This window comes from Semicossyphus pulcher, unplaced genomic scaffold (genome assembly GCF_022749685.1).
Source record: "Semicossyphus pulcher isolate SPU_LCO1_2020_fin unplaced genomic scaffold, fSemPul1.0.p SCAF_23, whole genome shotgun sequence".
Lineage (NCBI taxonomy): Eukaryota > Metazoa > Chordata > Actinopteri > Labriformes > Labridae > Semicossyphus > Semicossyphus pulcher.
In genome coordinates this window covers 6,324,408-6,342,233 of record NW_027211697.1, presented here as the reverse complement: position 1 = coordinate 6,342,233, position 17,826 = coordinate 6,324,408, and positions in this window count along the sequence as shown.

The following is a 17,826-nucleotide window of genomic DNA, read 5'->3' as shown; positions in this document are numbered from 1 at the left end:
ATCCGTGCCGGCACTCCGGCCAGTTTCTCAAGACCGGGGCTGTGCTGTGCTGTAAACTATCTCCATAACCACATGGCCGATACAAACACAAGCAAGTCAGGGGAGATTGAACTTAAAGCCTTTCAGGCTCTACATATAATCATAACGTGCCCTCACAGGCAAAGTGAAATGGAGCAGACCCACTAACAACACCAAAAAGGTCATGTATAAACACACGTACTGCCAGACTATGTTCCAAAAGATATGCAGACTGTCTATCTTGAAAGTGTCCCTGGAACTTTTATATACAGAACAATGTGTACGATTGATTGTTTTGTTATTAAGGAAATGTGTCATGGGATTTTTTTTAAGGAGGTCTAACGCAACACAAACTGTAGAATATTATGGCAGTCAAAACATGTATAGAAGAAAGTAAACAATTGCCAGAGGTGTGGGTATTCTCAGGTGCCCTGCAGATTTCTGGATGTTTGCAGTGGTCATTCCAAGCTTTAAAACTTGGCTACATAACATTTTGGCAGGTAGAACAGCTTGTCAACTCCTTGAGACGCCCTGTTGTCAGAAAGAGAAATAGAAATGTAAAGAGCAGTAACCCCTGGTGAAATCAGTTGTATTAAAACACAGTATACGTGATAACAGACCTGTATTTATGTTGATCACATGATGTCTTGACCGAGAATTAATGATATGGTCAGCTGTCCTGAAGAAGCCTGTTTTCATGAGCTGGTCTACATGATCTACAATAATGACCTGGAAACGCACAAATCATTTGATGATTTAACACAGATATTAAGCCAGCTGAAATGTGGTCAGCCAATGAAGACGTAGCTTAAATGCTTATGTCTGTGTGTGTCTTATAGATCATAGAGTAAAACCCAGAGTGTGTGGGAGGGATGAAGAGCTGCGAGGTATGCAGACATAAACACAAGTCGTGCTACATTCCTCGAATACCAGACGCAGTTCACCCACCCGTTGCCGTGCACCTGCTGCAGCTCAGCAACAACTACATACTGTCAGGCCGGTCAAGCCTGTAGGGGCGGCTGCTCCAGCAGATTGTGCTGTCAAGTGTAAAACTGTGCAAAAGAAGGAGAGGAGCAGTCCCATAAAGCCTAAATCAGTCTCTTTTCACAGCCCATATGGCAAATATACAGATCTGAAACTTGTAAGTTATCTAAATGACTTACAAACCAGATGCATAAATCACGTTTTATCACAGATCTTCTTTCAAATATCAAACAAGACAAGATATGAAGATAATGTTTCATCACTCCTTCAAGGATATTATGTATAAATTATCATGTGTTCAAGAGGTAGCAACAGACCACCTCACTTGAGCTCTTATGATGTATCAGCATCTCAGAATAGTGAGTTAGACAAGAAGTCCTGTCTTTTCAATATTGGATTGACAGTTCAAAACTTTGGGCTCAAACTGGGTTTGCAGTAGTTTGAATCTCTCTTTTTTTTACTTTTCTGTTTGTGTGCAGATTAAACAAACTAAAAATAAGAAAAAAATGTTTCCCCCTGCTTAAAGTATAAGCTTTAAGTTTTTTTTGTATAAGGCGCTAGTAATTTATTCAGTTTTGAGCGAGGTCTGGCACGTGTGTTCACCATGCATTCACATGCCGTCTTGTTTAGCAATTGGTCCTGCCAGGATGCCTAAAGAGGTGCCACAAATTGTGCTTTTTGCTTTCAAAGACTTTACAGCAAATGCAAGACAGAGCAGTGCAACATGTTCGAAATGTAAAAGAACGACATCTGTCCAGGGTGCACCCAGAAAAGTAAGTGAGTTGCAAAAGTTAGCCTACTTGGACTGTTAGCTAACTGCTAGCTAACGGTAATTTTAGCGCCCCTGGTGCCCTGCCTTCACAGAAGTGCATTTTTCAACTTGAAGGACTCTGACTCTGACTCAGGTAATTGGGCTTCCACTCGGACTCGACCTGCATTCTTCTTTGTTGACTTGAACTTGGACTTGAACACTGGGGACTCGAGACACGACTCGGACTCGAGGTTTGGTGACTAGACTAGAACACTGCCATGTTATGACTCCAGCTCTGTTCTTATCACATGAAATCAGTTTCAATCTTCATATCTCAATCTTCACAACAATCTTAAACTATTTCTTTAAGTAATTTCTATAAAAACATTCGACATTGAATTCAGTGGAACACGTAAAGTAACATGGGCAGCGATGCTACCGTAAACTACGTTTCATTTACCTCACAAACGCTGCATTTATGCTGCCAGGGGGATGAGGAAAAATGTGTGTTTTATCAAGTCGGTTTGATCTTATCATGAATGTATGTTTCATTAGACTTATATACACAAAATCAGCAAAGAGACAAGACGTACCACTTTGTCCACAGGGGTCACCAAGATTGACACAGAATGAAAGTTCCTGCCAGAAGCTTTTAGTGACGGTTAATTTAGTGAAGTGGAAGAAATGAGACCTCAGTGGATCATTCTGAGTTACACCCACAGCTTGCTCATTGTAATTGTATACCTGTTCATCCAAATCACTTCAGCTGACACACAGCTGTTTTTTTTTTTTGACATTTATCATCCAGCTTATTCATCACAACTCACACACACACACAGTGGGGTTTTACATCTGTGTGTTTTTCATCTCGCAAAGGCTGGAGCCCTTTGTTTTGTTCTGCTCAGACCATCTGACTCATCTTTCCCCGAACAACAGACCTGCTGTCTTACCACCACAACTCACACACACACACACACACACACACACAAACAACGCATACATACAGTAATAAATTGTACACATCACACTGCCGTAGGACTAACAGCTGTTAATCTAATCATCAGTCTACCTGGCAGAACAATCAAGCCCTCACACTCACTGCAACAGACATTATGTAAAAGTTCAGATTTCATTCTCAACAGCAGTTTTCCACATGACAAACACATACTGTGTGCGTGTGTGTGTGTGTGTGTGTGTGTGTGTGTGTGTGTGTGTGTGGTTCTGACCATCTTTTTCCAGACAGCTGCTGAGGTTGAGCTGTGCAGATTTGCCTTGGTGCACTGATCCCAGGAATACGTTTTACTCACAGAAATATACCTCTATTACCACACAGTATTTAATTCAAGTTTTACAACTTTACTGTGAAAATGTAAGTTATTAAGTCATTATTTGCATGGTGATGGCTGTGCCTGCAGATATGTGTGTTATTCTTTAAAAGTTATTTACAATAAAAACCACAATAGCCAGAGCTTTTATTTTCTTTTTATTTCCTGTGACGCCTGCATTTTTGCTCCAACCTATTGTACATATGTGGATGATGTCATTACCAAACCTTACGTGTACAATTAAAGTGTCAGTTTGCAAGGGTTGTGGTCTCTGTCTGGTTGTGGGAGATCATTGATCTTTGTGTCTGAAAGAGACCTAACAAGTACACTCGACTGGCAGACCATGTTTTACACCAACAGAACACAAGACTCTTGCAAGACTCAGGAAGGTGGAAGATAGTAACAGAGCTGTTACTTACATTAATAAATGCATGTATTGTTTTATTTTACTTTAGTCTATTATAAGTGAGTCTTTGCATGTCCTGTGCGTGTAGCATGAGGGGGCTGCGACCTACATTTGATTGTGCAGCCCCGTTTAAGTATGTTGGCTGACAAAGGCCACACGCTGCAACAACCGTTAAGATTTTTCATTAGGAGTGCAAAGCAAAACAGAAACATGCATTAATTACCAAACATGCTGCAGATACACAAAGGATGCTAGCTAAACACACAAACCCCATATGCAGGCTGCATCAGTGCTCTCTGAAGATCTAGATAGTGGAGATAGCTCCACTCCTACACTCTCTCCATAAACTGATTCAGACTCCCTCTGTCTTACATCACTCCCTCCATCCTGTCAGAGTACCAATTAAAGAATGAAGAACCAGGGAAGAACTGCACTTCTCTCTCCATCCCGCCTACTCCCTCCTCCTCTCTGCTCTACATCTCTCTTTCCTCTGTCTTTTTGCTCCATTTAAAGGCGGATAGACACTCAGAAAGTCGTACAGTCATACAGTGGGAAGCAGAAGCAGTAGTATTGGGTTGCACCAGCTACTGGTTTATTTCTAACACTGCTCTCGTTGCAGTAAGTCTTAGGCACTGTACATGGTAACTGCAGACTCTTCAATGTGCTCCAGTTGATCTGCAGCGAAACCAGCAGATTCTTGAATTTATTATGTAATTTTGATAACTCAAAACATCCTGATCTGTTGTCAAAATAGGATGATCCCGCTTACTGTTAACTGTGCCATGTTGTCTCCTCAAAACAAATTGCTGCCAGGAGCTTTAAGAGGGTGAAAGTTAGTCCAAACACTTCTTATTAAAAACATATAAAAAAGTATTTTTCTAACTCTGTCACCAGACAGAACATTGGTATGATTTGATTCTGTGAAAAACCTTATGATCCAGATGACACCAACGCCCTTGGTTAGGGAGGTAAATGGTAAATGGACTGTACTTAAAAAGTGCTTTTCTAGTCTTTGCGACCACTCAAAGCTGCACTACATGTCACATTCACCTATTCACACACACATACAGGCTGCTACATCAATCAATGTCATCACATTCATACCCGTTGGCTATGCCACCGGGAGCAGTGTCTTACCCAAGTACATTTTGACATGTAGACTGAGGGAGCTGGGGATCGACCTCCGACCTTCTGATTGAAAGACGATCAACTCTACCACTGATCCACAGCCACCCTGCAGAGGGTGAGAAAAAGACTGACAATACATTTCCAGAAAGCAAACATTAACTTTCACTCGGACTGCCACAACCTTACTTTTCACTGCAGAATGATCCAAGACAGTCTGGCTGCAGACCTGCTCTCTCAGGTCGGTTCCGTTGCAGACTCCACTGTCAGGCCTGGAAATGGACGCAATAAATTACAAATTAAAAATATGTAGATACTTGTAGTTTTAGAGTTTCAGTCATTTATATATTTCAACTGCTCTACTATTACTCTGGCTAACAGTTATTTACACTCGCTATTGATGTATTCTGTGAAACGGGAGATTAACGGGAGAGAATGATGTAAATTTATACAAAAAATAAAACCCTTTTAGTCTGCAGTTGCAGCATACGGCTGTCTTCTCTTTCTAAGAAAACAGAATTCCCATTTGAAAAATAATATAATTCGGCGTTTAACTGCAATCAGCTCAATTTAATATGAAAAACAGACCTCTGTCAGTATTTTCCCTAATATGTCTACTCGTACTGTAAACCTTTCTAGGATATAAAGGCCAATTATTATTTTAATTCACTTTTTAATTTGAAATATAAATAACTAAAACGCTAATAACTGGAAGTATCTACATGATTTTATTTTGTAATTTCTTGCATCCATTTCCAGGCCTGACAGTGGAGGCTGCAACGGAACCGACCTGAGAGTGCAGGTCTGCAGCCAGACCCCTCTCGAATCATCAAATATGATGTAATTCCTCAGAACACTGTTTACTCAGAAACAATGAGTTACAATAATGCAGCCATCACAGGACAGGAGTCTTTTCATACCAGCAAATACTAAAGAACTGAGGATAAAGACACTGCTGTCACAGCAGAATACTCAAACACACTGTTATCTCTGAAAGCTCTGCTGGGAGAACACGTTGGCTGAAGATCTCTGTGAAAAACAGACAAGTGTCCTGGATGAGCAGGTTTAAGCACTTGCATGTCCTGCTACACTGACTATGTAAGATAGAGAATAGCAATCATTTTTAGTTTTTCAACAGTAGTCAACAAACCCACCAAAAGCTCCTCTGTTGCTACTTAATTTAAATGAATCCAGAACAGAATGAACATTTATTATGATGAAAATGATTTAAATGTTATATAAATGGATGTTATTAAATTAAAACCAGCAGGAACATTAAATCAACAGGAAATACTTATATCTTTTTTTTTTTTTTTTTTTTAATATATACTATATAAAAACATTTGGCTACAAAGGCGCATGTGGGCCTAAACTGTTTCAGTATGTTTGTAGTATTAACAACAATATTAAGACATTCCACCTTTTTCTAAACTTTTCAAGCCTGGCTGCTCCAATCTATTGGTGTTTACCACAGCTTAAGTTCATCAGAAGTCTCATTAATGCAATGTAACTACAACAACTAGCCAGGTAGAGATATTATTCATTAACAGAAGTAAACATAACTTTTAAAATGTGGTGCAAAGCAAAAATTATGGCAAAATGGCACCAGAGGCTCTCATAGAGCACACTACAGCTTGGTAAAATACAGACAAATAAAACTGTAATATTGAATAAATGTTAAATTCACTAACACGCTGTTACAGGGTTTCACAGAAACATCTTTTCTTGGTCAGGACATAAAAACCTAGCTTTTAATTTTAGGTTAGGTTACTTTATTTGTACCCATATTTGGTACCTACCTGCCTGTGCCAGCCTAAGGTTTAAGCCTAAGGAATGTATGTTGCGAGGGGTTTATCCTTAGCTTCACAAAACTGACAATGTTATGTTTAGATTCCTCTTTACAGTTTATGTGTTTTATACTGCCAGCGTCTACCACGGACAGTTGGTAATGTTGGTGCGTACGTTTCAAAACAGCGAGCAACATTTTGGATTCAGGCATTCACTTTAACAATTTTCAACACCTCTCATCACATTCATTGCTGAATGTCTAAAAAGTCTTCTAGCCAACAGGGGCAAGGAAAAACTTGGAAGAACCAGGCTGTCAGTCATCTGCCTCGACTGGATGGGCTGAAAAGTGGGATAGAGAGAGAGGCAGGATTGAGATAAACATACAGAGCAACAGCAACAACATATGTTGTGGTTGCAATAACAAGTTCAAGCACAGTTATGTCAGATTACGTTCTTTAGAGAGAGAAAAAGAAATCAGATTTTAACTGTATCATTCTTTAAAATAGTTAGAGACTTGAAGCTCCCTAACAGAAACTCTACCTCAAATGATGACATCAAAAAACATGTTTAAAAAATAATATATTTTGCATGTACTTTACTTTTTACTTTAGCCTCTGTCCCATCTGTTAACATTTAGACTGGCTTTTTGACCCATACTGCAACCACCAACCATTTGGCTTCATTTATGGGGAGCTGTCATGTCATCCATCTTTGCATGCAGCCTGGCCTCATGTCGGCTGGGTTCTGCTCTAGCCTTCCATCACACTCTTATGGATAACTGGTCTTAAGCTAATGGATGGATGGAGGTACCTAAAAAAACATTGCCATTTATTTAACAAGAGAGGTTGAAATGACAACCTTCTTGAAAGAGATTTATTGCCAATTACAGCCATACCATTCCCCATCTGCTGTGTGTTTCTCACATGTAGAAAAGTAAGCCACCCGCAGGTGTGTCTGCCACACACAAACACACATGCCTGGGTTACACGTGAGGCTGTAAGCATGTGAAGGACAAACACAGCTCAGGGTTAAGAACATGGTTTGAATAGCTTTGATGATAAGGAGGATGATAAAATGTTTCCTCTGAGACAAAAAAACTCTTTTCAGTGTGTCTCAGGTCCTTTTTTGGTGTGCTTTGCGTGATAAAATTGAAAAATATGTTGTTTGTTTATGTAACTATACGATACCCATGCTGCCATGGGTATCTCATGGTTGCATAGTTACATTACTTACATGAAGTTGACTTCTTAGAAGACGTCAACACTGACTATTTCACAAGGGAATCAAACCCTAATCTCCTAGATAAAAGTCCCAGGCTTGTGTGAGCCATCCACTCCCCCTGACCACCAGCCCAAGCAGTCTTTTGGTTCTTCAAGCAGTGTTACCTGTCTTCAGTGCCACATCACCTATGGCATTAACTTTTGAAGCACTGGGCTGCTGAGGAAGCGGCAATATTTGACAACCTGAGAGTAGGCCGGTGAGTGTAGGCTGAGAGGGCCGAAATAAGCTTCCCTACACTAACTCAATCTACCCAAAAAAGATCATTCTCTGCCAATAACAACAAAATAAAAAAGAGTTTGCACCTTGATGGTGATCTCATGCTGTGTTAAATGAGATTTATGGAGATATTTAAAAAAGGTCACTTACTTATAAGGGATTACAAAGATTAATGAACAAAGCCTTTGTAAACTTGGGCTAACTGAAGGTGACCTAAATAACTACCTCCTACTTTTCTGCTTATGTATGAACCCCTGTCAACAGTCCAGCCAAACCTGTACCCCAGCTCACACTGAACTAGCACAAATCTCACAGAACAGTGTTTGTTTAGCTCTCATGCCAGGTGGGATGGGTCTATATATCCAGAAAGGCCTGTTTTAAACACCTGTATTTAGGCGTGTGTGTGTGTGTGTAGCTGCAGGGCATGGTGGAACAGCCCTTTGACGTCAGTCTGGCTGCCTGGCTCCTCCCCTCCTCCAGTGATTGACAAAAGGAAACCACATGAGCCACAGAGGAGGGGAGAGCTGTCATTCCAGTATAGAGTTACTTGAGAAACTTGAATGATCTGGATTTTCTGCCTATGGCACAGTTGCTGCAATATAGGTGGTAAAATGTAATAAAGAGATAATGTTTCTCACAAACACCCGGACACTTTAGTATGCAGTTTATATCATGTGGGACTTTTCTAACTGAGAATAAAACCTGTATGTTGTAATAAAAGAACCTAGATGCGTCCCTGCGGGCATTTAAAAATCATTAGTAGTCTGAAGCGCGTCAAAGAAGCACATAGCTTAGATTCTTGACATGTTTCACATACTGACGATCAGCCTGAAACTCTGAGGTCAGTCCCTTGAATAACCTTTTCTTCTCAGCCTGTGAACACAACAAGTTGTACCAGGAGACACAGGGGAGGATTGCATCTTCCATCTGTGATGATTACATAGGTCAATCTGGTATCTTATGTTTGCTGTGAGATGGTAAGAACTGTCAGTAAAAGGCCCAGCATGCAAAAGAAAGTAGGAAGTGTGAGTTAAAAGAAAAAAGGGTGATTTAAAAAGTGCCATCAAGGATGATGGCACTTGGAAAAAGTTGGGAAATGTTACTTATAACCACAGTACGGTGTCTATTAAGGGCCAAATTAAGAATCTGACAACAACAAAAAAAAGTGCACCAATCAGGTTGTTGCCTTACAACTGCATCAACTATGCATTACTCCATTTTAGTATTTTAGTATCATGTACTCAGTGTTTTGTTTTGTTAAATGTGTGAACATTCTCTTAACTCTGTTTAGTATGTGTGTCTGTACATTGAGAGCACAGAAAACCCGGAGTGAAATTCCTTGTAAGTGCCCCCATACTTAGCCAATAAAGATTCTGATTCTGAACTTAATGTGATATATTTTTTGATTGAAATGGGAATTTCTAATTCTTTCCCCCATCGTGTTTGTGACTAAGATGGGTATAACCTTACAAACATCCATCCATTATCTATGCTGCTTATCCTGTTGAAGGTCACAGGGGGGCTGGAGCCTATCCCAGCTGTCATTCGGAGGCCTGGTACACCCTGGACATGATCGCCAGTCAATAGCTGTGACCCAATCCATGGGCTGCAGCGCTCGAAGGAAGCGGTCCACGGAGGATGCTCCATTCATAGCCTGCGTAGACAGTTAAAGCCGAACTGAAATGAGACCGTCTGGTCTACCCTTGCGTCACCAAACGGCGCTCCTGTCGCCTAGCAACAGGTAGCTAGCGGGCTAACTAGCTAGCATAACTAATGTTAGTAAGTTAACCTATTCTAAAGATAATTTGTTCCAAGGGCCCTTTCGTTTTATTAAACATGTGTGACACTAGATTGAGTTGAAACCAAAGACTTTGACATTTTAAAGTGTATTCCTCTGCCGTTTAAAAGTCTGCCATCTCGTTTGAATTGCCGCTCAATTCATCTTGGGATACGATGGGCCGCGAATTAGGACAGCCTTTGACGCGCTTCTGTGACGCAAGCGGCCTTCAAATATGGCCTCTGAAGGCTGCAGCCCCTGGATTGGGACACAGCTAATCACTGGACTGACACAAAGAGACAGACAACACTCACACATACGTGTAATTTAGAGTCACCAATTAACCTAACAAGCATGTCTTTGGCCGGAGCCAGAGTACCCGGAGGGAACCCACGCATGCACAGGGGAGAACATGCAAACTCCACACAGAAAGGCCCACTTCGTAATCCGCACTTCGCATTGAAGCCTCTGCCATCAATGACATGTGGTGTAAAGCTCTCTGAGTGGTGGGAAGACTGGAGCAGCGTGTTATAAGTGCAGGCCATTTACCATTTGAAGTTCTGCATAATTAACATCATGGGTGCTTTAAGTGACAGATGGGTGCCCCTGGCTGTCCTGCTGGGTGTCTCCTCAGCTAATTCCAGTCACTGAACTTAACCTCTCGGCTGCATTTGTGCTGTGGGTACATTTTTGAGATTTTCCCATGCATATATTTGACAAAGAAAGTGACTTGCTATGTGGTTACTAGTCCTAAAAGTTCTTTCAAAAAGTCTGTGAAATAGTCTCCCATAAGCTTGAGCTCTTTTAAGTCTCTTTGAAAAGGCAGCTAAATAAGCACAAGGCATTTCATGTTTGAACTTGTATCATATGTCCATTCCCAGTGTATTTTATACCTGATGATTTATCTGTCAGGACATGAAAGGTGGATACTCTCCCAGCTAGTGTGCCAGTCACAGGAGCTGAGTAATAGGCCCATACAGGGAGGGTGGGGCTCTTGTTGCATTCTGTTTAAAACACTGGTTTGTCTGCAGAGATGGTTTAGTACAAGATTAAGTTTTTTGTTTTAAGAAAGGACTTCTTGGATGCTTTAGTCATCTGGTCTCATGCTTCAGTCAACAAATAAAGGAACTGGTGCTGTAGTCAAGACCACTTGAACTGAGACAAAGCCATGACCAAGACCAAAGAGTAATGAGGGCAAGACAAGAAGACTTTGAAGGGGTTTTTACCAAGTATGAGTCAAAACCAAGGCCGCAACAGTGCAAGTCCAGCATTGCACGACAAACTACAATAAAATATGGAACGTGCAAGCCGCAGCCACAGCTCTTATTGATCTGAAAGATCCACATTACCATAGCAATAAACAAGCACAAAAAACAAGTAAGACAGCTCTTCATTCACTTATTCATTCATTTCATACTTCATTCATTTATTTTATTTTATTTTTTTTACAAGTGTACCATGAAAAATGTCTCAATGATCTAAGACATTGCACCTTTATACTGTTCATAGTGTTCGCTAAATATCTATGTGTTAGGGATAAAGACTAAGGGGTAAGTTGGCTTCACACTTAGCTTAACTTAACTTCAAATCATAAATATGAAGAAGTTAGTAGTTGCGATTAAAGTAGGAAGCAGTTATAACCCTGACAAAGTTTGCCTTGATGGAAAATGTTCTTCTTATGGTTTATCTCCACAGATTGTTGTAATGTAATGTTTCGGATGCCCCCAGTTCTATTTTGGAAGGCATGTTTCATCTGAAATGGTGCGTAAAGATGGGTGGACTGACAGACGTGAAGATACTCATCAGAAACCACACAGCCTTCTAAAAATACTGTCCCGCTGTGAGAAAGGAATCATAGGAGAGAGAACAGACAAAGAGAAGCACAAAGTCAACTAATCTATCTAGAAATATAGGAGTGATACAGTTGAATAACTAACAATATCTTTCTTTCTCTACTCATATGTGATTATTTGCATATTGACCTGCACAAGGAGCTTCAGCAGAGAGAGAAGTTTAGTTTAAAAAGGCAAATGAAGTATGAAAAAGTGAATGTAAAAAGTAAAGCAGTTGTTAGGTTTGGTCCTGATCCTATGTGGTGAGGCCTGCTGACATCTTTAACAGTGTAACTGAGAAAGAGTCCAGGCTTGACAACAGATCATGGGAAACAGCTTGTTCCAGCTGAATGAGCTCTGAATTGTGGGTTGGACTGAAACTCTTGTATTTCCAGCTCATTTTGAAAAAGCCATATACTGGTAAAGGCTATGTTAGCTACTTTGAAACAGTAGCTAGCCATTACGCATGAATCAATCCAGCATTTGGAACAGGTCTAGTCCGTACTCTTTATGTTATTAACAGAGATCCAAAATTATCATTATGAACAAGAACTTTGCAACGGTGGAAAGGATAAACTTCCTTTTAACAGGCAGAAACCTGGAGCATAATCAGACCCATTGGTGAACAAAACTAGTACAGTTCTGTGTTTTCAGAGCTCAGAGTCCTAAGCAGAAAAATGCCTTCCGCGTCAGATGTTTTTTGTCGCTGTGCTAACAGCGCTCTCAGTTGAAAATAGTTCAACATTTGGAACACAGTCACGCTCGTCAATGTCACTTCTCCCTCATCGACCAATCAAAATCAAGAAGAGGCGGGACTGCTGATATCAGCTTTGTCAACAACAATGGTGGAGGAGAAGCTAATCCTTTCATTTTCCAAGGGAACAATTTCCAGGTCTAGAGCTGCTACTAATGCTAGCACATGACTCATTTTCATTGTTTTATGGTTTCTTGGTAAATTTCCTTGAATAAAAGCGAATATAAAGCATACAGAGTCATTACCAAAGGAAGTGGAAGTACCGCCACACAACTTTTGTAACCTAGCAAGCGCTCTAAAATTGGGTCATGGGTGAGTAATAAAATGAAAAATTGCTTCATTTTTGAATGTCTAACAAATGAATCATTATTGACATGTCATTGATTACACTCCAAAACGAGTTGATGTCATTGTCACAGACGTCAGTAGCAAATCCAATAACCACACATCCACTATTAAGGCCATTTACGCCAATGTAATAAACAATAAGGATCAAGTATTTATTAGGATAAGTATTTATTTATAGTTATATTTAGAAAGTTTACGACAATGTTGTGATACTATGTCATATTTATGATACTAATTATTTTGATCAAGTTTGTCATTTTGTTTTATGAGATTTTTATGAGATTTATTTTTCATCATATTGGCAGAAATGGGCTTCCATACTCATGTCACATAAACACCAAAATGATTTTTAAAAAAGCTACATCTTTTTCTTCCTTGTCCAGGTAAACAGATGATATATTTTTTAACAGTCTGGACAGAGAGTGAGAGAGGGGGAAATAAAACTGAGACTGAGTGGGATGAAAGGTCAGAGGTGAGAAAAACTACTTTAAAGTGGAGGAAAGAGACAGAAAGGTGCCGAATGGAAAAGAAAACAACACAGGATGAAAGACAGAGGAGGAAGAAGACAGAAAACCGTCCTATAAACCGCCTGAATAAATCAAAGCCGGCTTCTGCTGGCTTAAGACTTTTCATGTGGAGGGTTTTCCTCTTCATTCTGCTGACTCACTAATCCTGCTATTTACTTATCATGTCAACAGCTGAGTCTCAGCAGGAATGAGCCTCCAATCACGATAATTGGATTGACTGCGCAGTAAGTGGGCACGGGAGGGTTGGACCAGCGATGTGAAGCCTACAGGGAGATGTCACGGATAGCTTTAAACATCTGTAAGAACTGACCTGCCGTGACTTACATTGAAAAAAGAAACTTTTGTACGCATCCTAGAATAACAAGTACAAATACATACATACAATACTTGTACACATTATAACATGAAAATCAGGATGGAGTCTTGCAGCATTTTGGCAATTTTGTTTTTGTGTTGTTTTGCTCAGTAAAAGTTTGTTATTGACCAAAAACGGATTTGTTGAATTGCATTTTTGAATCCTACGAAGTTAAAATACATATTTAATGGTTAACATTTTTTTCAAAGTATTGATTCTAGCCAATGAAAAGGCATTTAAGGAAGACTATCAGTCAAATCAGATATGAATATGTTGTATGTTGTTAGGTGAGATCTCAGAGGGCAGCATGTGTATTTGTATTTACACTGGTTTTGACATGTGCTGCCATCCATCCATTATCTATACCGCTTATCCTGTTCAGGGTCGCGGGGGGCTGGAGCCAATCATAGCTGTTGGGTGAAAGGCGGGGTACATGCTGGACTGATCGCCAGTCAATCACATAAGCCATTTTCACACTGCCAGTTCAAGGCGTGATTATCACCCCTTTTATACGTTCCCTCTTTTATATGGTGGGGCGAAATCGTTCTGCCTCTGAGCCGGCACAGGAGGTAGCAACAGAGGTGAAATGGCGTCTGTGTAAACAGCGGAGCCGGCAGGGCAGAACAGTGCCGTGTGTGTGTATTTGATGCATGCGCTGTTTGTTTACACCTCGCCCATATTTTGCTTCAGCATCGCCGGAACGCTGTGTAAAAACACATAGGGCTGTCTTTTACACCGGCGATGCTTGGTCCAATGTAAAATGGCAAAGGCTGCATGATGGCGGTGCTTTGTTGCAGCTTTGAGGCGAAACCGCCGTGTAAAAAGGGTTACAAACAACCTTTGATGCTCTCATTCACACCGACGTGCAATTTAGATTCACCAATTAACCTCACAAGGGGAGCATGCACGGGGTGAACATACAAACTCCACACAGAAAAGCCCCCTATGTCCGAACCATGATTCGCACCAGGAACCTTCTAGCTGTGATGAGACAGCGCTAACCACTGCACCACCGTGCAAATTTAACTTAGTTGCATGGCTCCCAAAGTTCAGAAGCAGGTAAAGATGGTTGGACACACAGTATTGTAAACAAAATCCCAGGTTATCCAACCATATTTAGGGGAGAAATAAAGGCACAAAGTAAAATGATTGATTGTCGCTTATAGTCTTCAGACCAACTTCCTGGATCAACAATCTACTTGCCGTAGTTTTTCTGTGTAAAACATTATTATTAGCAACCAGTTGTGATGCTAACTATGTTCTTGTGATACTGATGCATTCAAATCTGAAAGGATGCAGGAAACATTTAACACTGAATTTAAAGAGCATTCGTACTGAGTGTTTGGTGGTTCATTTCTTGTACTGATGAACCGTGTGTTGTTATGGTGCCTGGATTGTGTGTTTCGTGTTACCTAAAGGGAAGGTAGCATGTTTCGTCTCAGCTCAAATCATCACGTAAGCACTCGTCATGCAAAAGAACCAATGAACAAATTAAATGGATGAAGGAAAATGCAAGCAAACATTCTGCTTTAATAATAGCAGTAGGCATGCAAACATGCCACTGTAGGAACAGTGGTTATGTAACCTTCAAAACGAGCCACAGCTTAAGTGTCGTAGTAGCACTATTAAACAAATACCACCACACCTCATGGGGTAAATAAACTCACGTGGCCAACGACTGATGTTGCATTCAATCATGTCCATGATGTTAAGCCTCTAGTGCGACCTTGAAAACAAATTACATTTATACCATAATTTACTGACATTTCCTTGGATTGATTCACACCAATGATCTCAGCCATTTATTGGGTGATTACAATATAATCATAATAAATATAACTGATGGCCAGACATACCACCCATTCAGCAGACCTGCATCACAAAATATTGTCTGTCACTTTTCAGACTTGTCACAGAGGAAAAGCACACAAACAAATGTTTCATACTCAGCTTCCTTCATTGTCAGAGCGCGGCGTTGGTGAGAACACCCTCTCTTGATTGAGATATTGTATATAAGCTCTTTGATCCACTGGGAACGCGCAGTGGGGAGATGGTGTATCATTATTAAGTCTTTTTTTCATGTAAGATATTTTATTTTCATGTTCACAGCAGTTGCTATTTGTGCTCTTATCCACCTAAATGCTAGTGTAAACAGTGTTAGGAAAAGTCTCATTTTAGAGGGTAACCATCTCATTTTAAACATTGATCCTTTAGTATAAATTGGTTGACTGAATTTGTTTCATGCATGTTAATCTTCTGGATAGAACTGCCTGGTTATAACGCAGAATAGTGGAACATAAATAGGGAATAAATGATCTTCAAATCATTTATTATCTAATCAGTATATAGTTTAATTTTTGTGTCCGAACTCGTGCAAACAAAAAGTACGACTTCTAAAAAACCAAATGTACAATTTAAATACTGGATGCAGCTTGACTCATGTCATATTTAGCATAAAAGCATGCAGAGACTCCCGGGGGACAGAGAAATCAACACTGGACGAACACATATGGCTCTTGGTATAAAGTGGACTTAGAGATTAGGCTGCAGGTTTGAGCATATGGCAGAAGTGACTTGTGGGGGTTGGGCATTGATCTAACCTTCAGTATCTACAGCTCAGGGACAGGGTGGATGGGCCATTAGTGAAGGTTTCAGCGGCTCACATTACTGGAATACCAATAGAAACTTCTATTATTTTAGCTTTGCTGATTAGTCTACCATGTGAAGTAACTGCAGGTGACAGAAGAGTAACACAAGTAGAAAAACAGAGTAGAAGTGAAGCTAAAAACTCAAATTCCCTGCTAAATGAGCATAAATAGTGCTGCAGTGTGAAAAAGAAAGCTGGTGGCCTTTGGGCGGCGTGTAAACATGCCACTGCAAGAACAGCGGTTATGTAACTTTCAAAACAAGCCACAACTTTATTGTCATAGTCGCACTCCAGCACCTAAATAAATAGCACTATACCTCTGGTGGTAAGTAAACTCACATGGACTGATTGATACTACCTTTACTTACACTGTTCTTAACTTCAGAATATACTTGGTTTGGTTGAGGTGAGGGGTAGCGCCTGGGTAGAGTCTGCAGGAGGAATACTAAGGGCTCATGTTGGAATCAATGCAATACCACTGCAATAAGAACTCAGTGTTAAATGGTATGCAGTCTTCTAGGGGAACTACCAGGTTGTCCCCCTCTAGATTTACACAATATCATGTAGTATCCTCTCCACGATGGCCGCCCTTTACCTCGCCTTTGAGTGTAGGCATTCAGAAGAACTATAAACACATTTATCTTTGATTTGGCCTGACAGCATGGCAGAATGACCCTGGCCCTAAGTTTATCTCTGAGTACTTTTTGACTCCTCTACTTTGTCTGTGGCTCTCAGTTTCAAGCCCACTGGTTCCTACAGAAGACATACATCTTTAAAAAAACTGTATGCTTGATCATGGTAAACATTGTTGTGGTAGAAAGCACCCTGATGGCCCATCGTGTTCTCATCCCATGTTGTCATACTGACACTTTGTCCCACCCCTTTAGCACTTGGTCAGACGCATAATGGTAGCTTTGTGGCGTGGCACAGAGATGCACATAGTAGCGTCTGTTTTTGTCCCATCCAATTTGTGTTTAATGTCAAAGGGCAAGGTTCAAAGAAAACATCATAGTGAAGTTTAAAAAATAATGACTTAATTATAGTGACGGCTATAATGTAGCGGATGTTGCCTCATCTCTTCATCTAGTAAAACCACTTTAGGAACCACTGTTCTATGGCACAAAGGAATATGAGAGATATTTAGATAAGGATTTAAAACCACACACATACTTGTTAGAAGAATACATTTATTTTTGGTGTTGCTAAAGAAAAATATAAAATATTACCTACTTCTTTTCAACAAACCTTTCTCTTAAACCTGTTGTTGACATTCTTACCCAAAGACTAAACTCTTTGTCAAGGATATTCAGTATAATTAGTGAATCAGTTTGCATGCTGGTGAATTATAACTCAGTGTTTCAAATCTTCAAAGACATAGGATTTCTTCTTCTTTTTTTCCATTGTAGCTACGTAGTCCTTTGCATAACCTGTAGCTACGTAGTCCTTTACATAATTCAAAGGACTGTGCTCGGTTCCAAAGACTGACATTTTCTACTGATACTCCCTTTGGCAGTATGGCTGGCTTTAGGTTTAGTGCCCCTCTGATGATACAAAAGTTCTAACAACAACCACAAGTCAGACAGGATAACATGAGTGGGCTACTGTTGGTCTGAGTATCACAGTAGAGTGGTCTAGATTACAAAGGAGCGGGTTTGGGGGTGGGGTATCAGAGAACAGCCCAGACAGCCATGC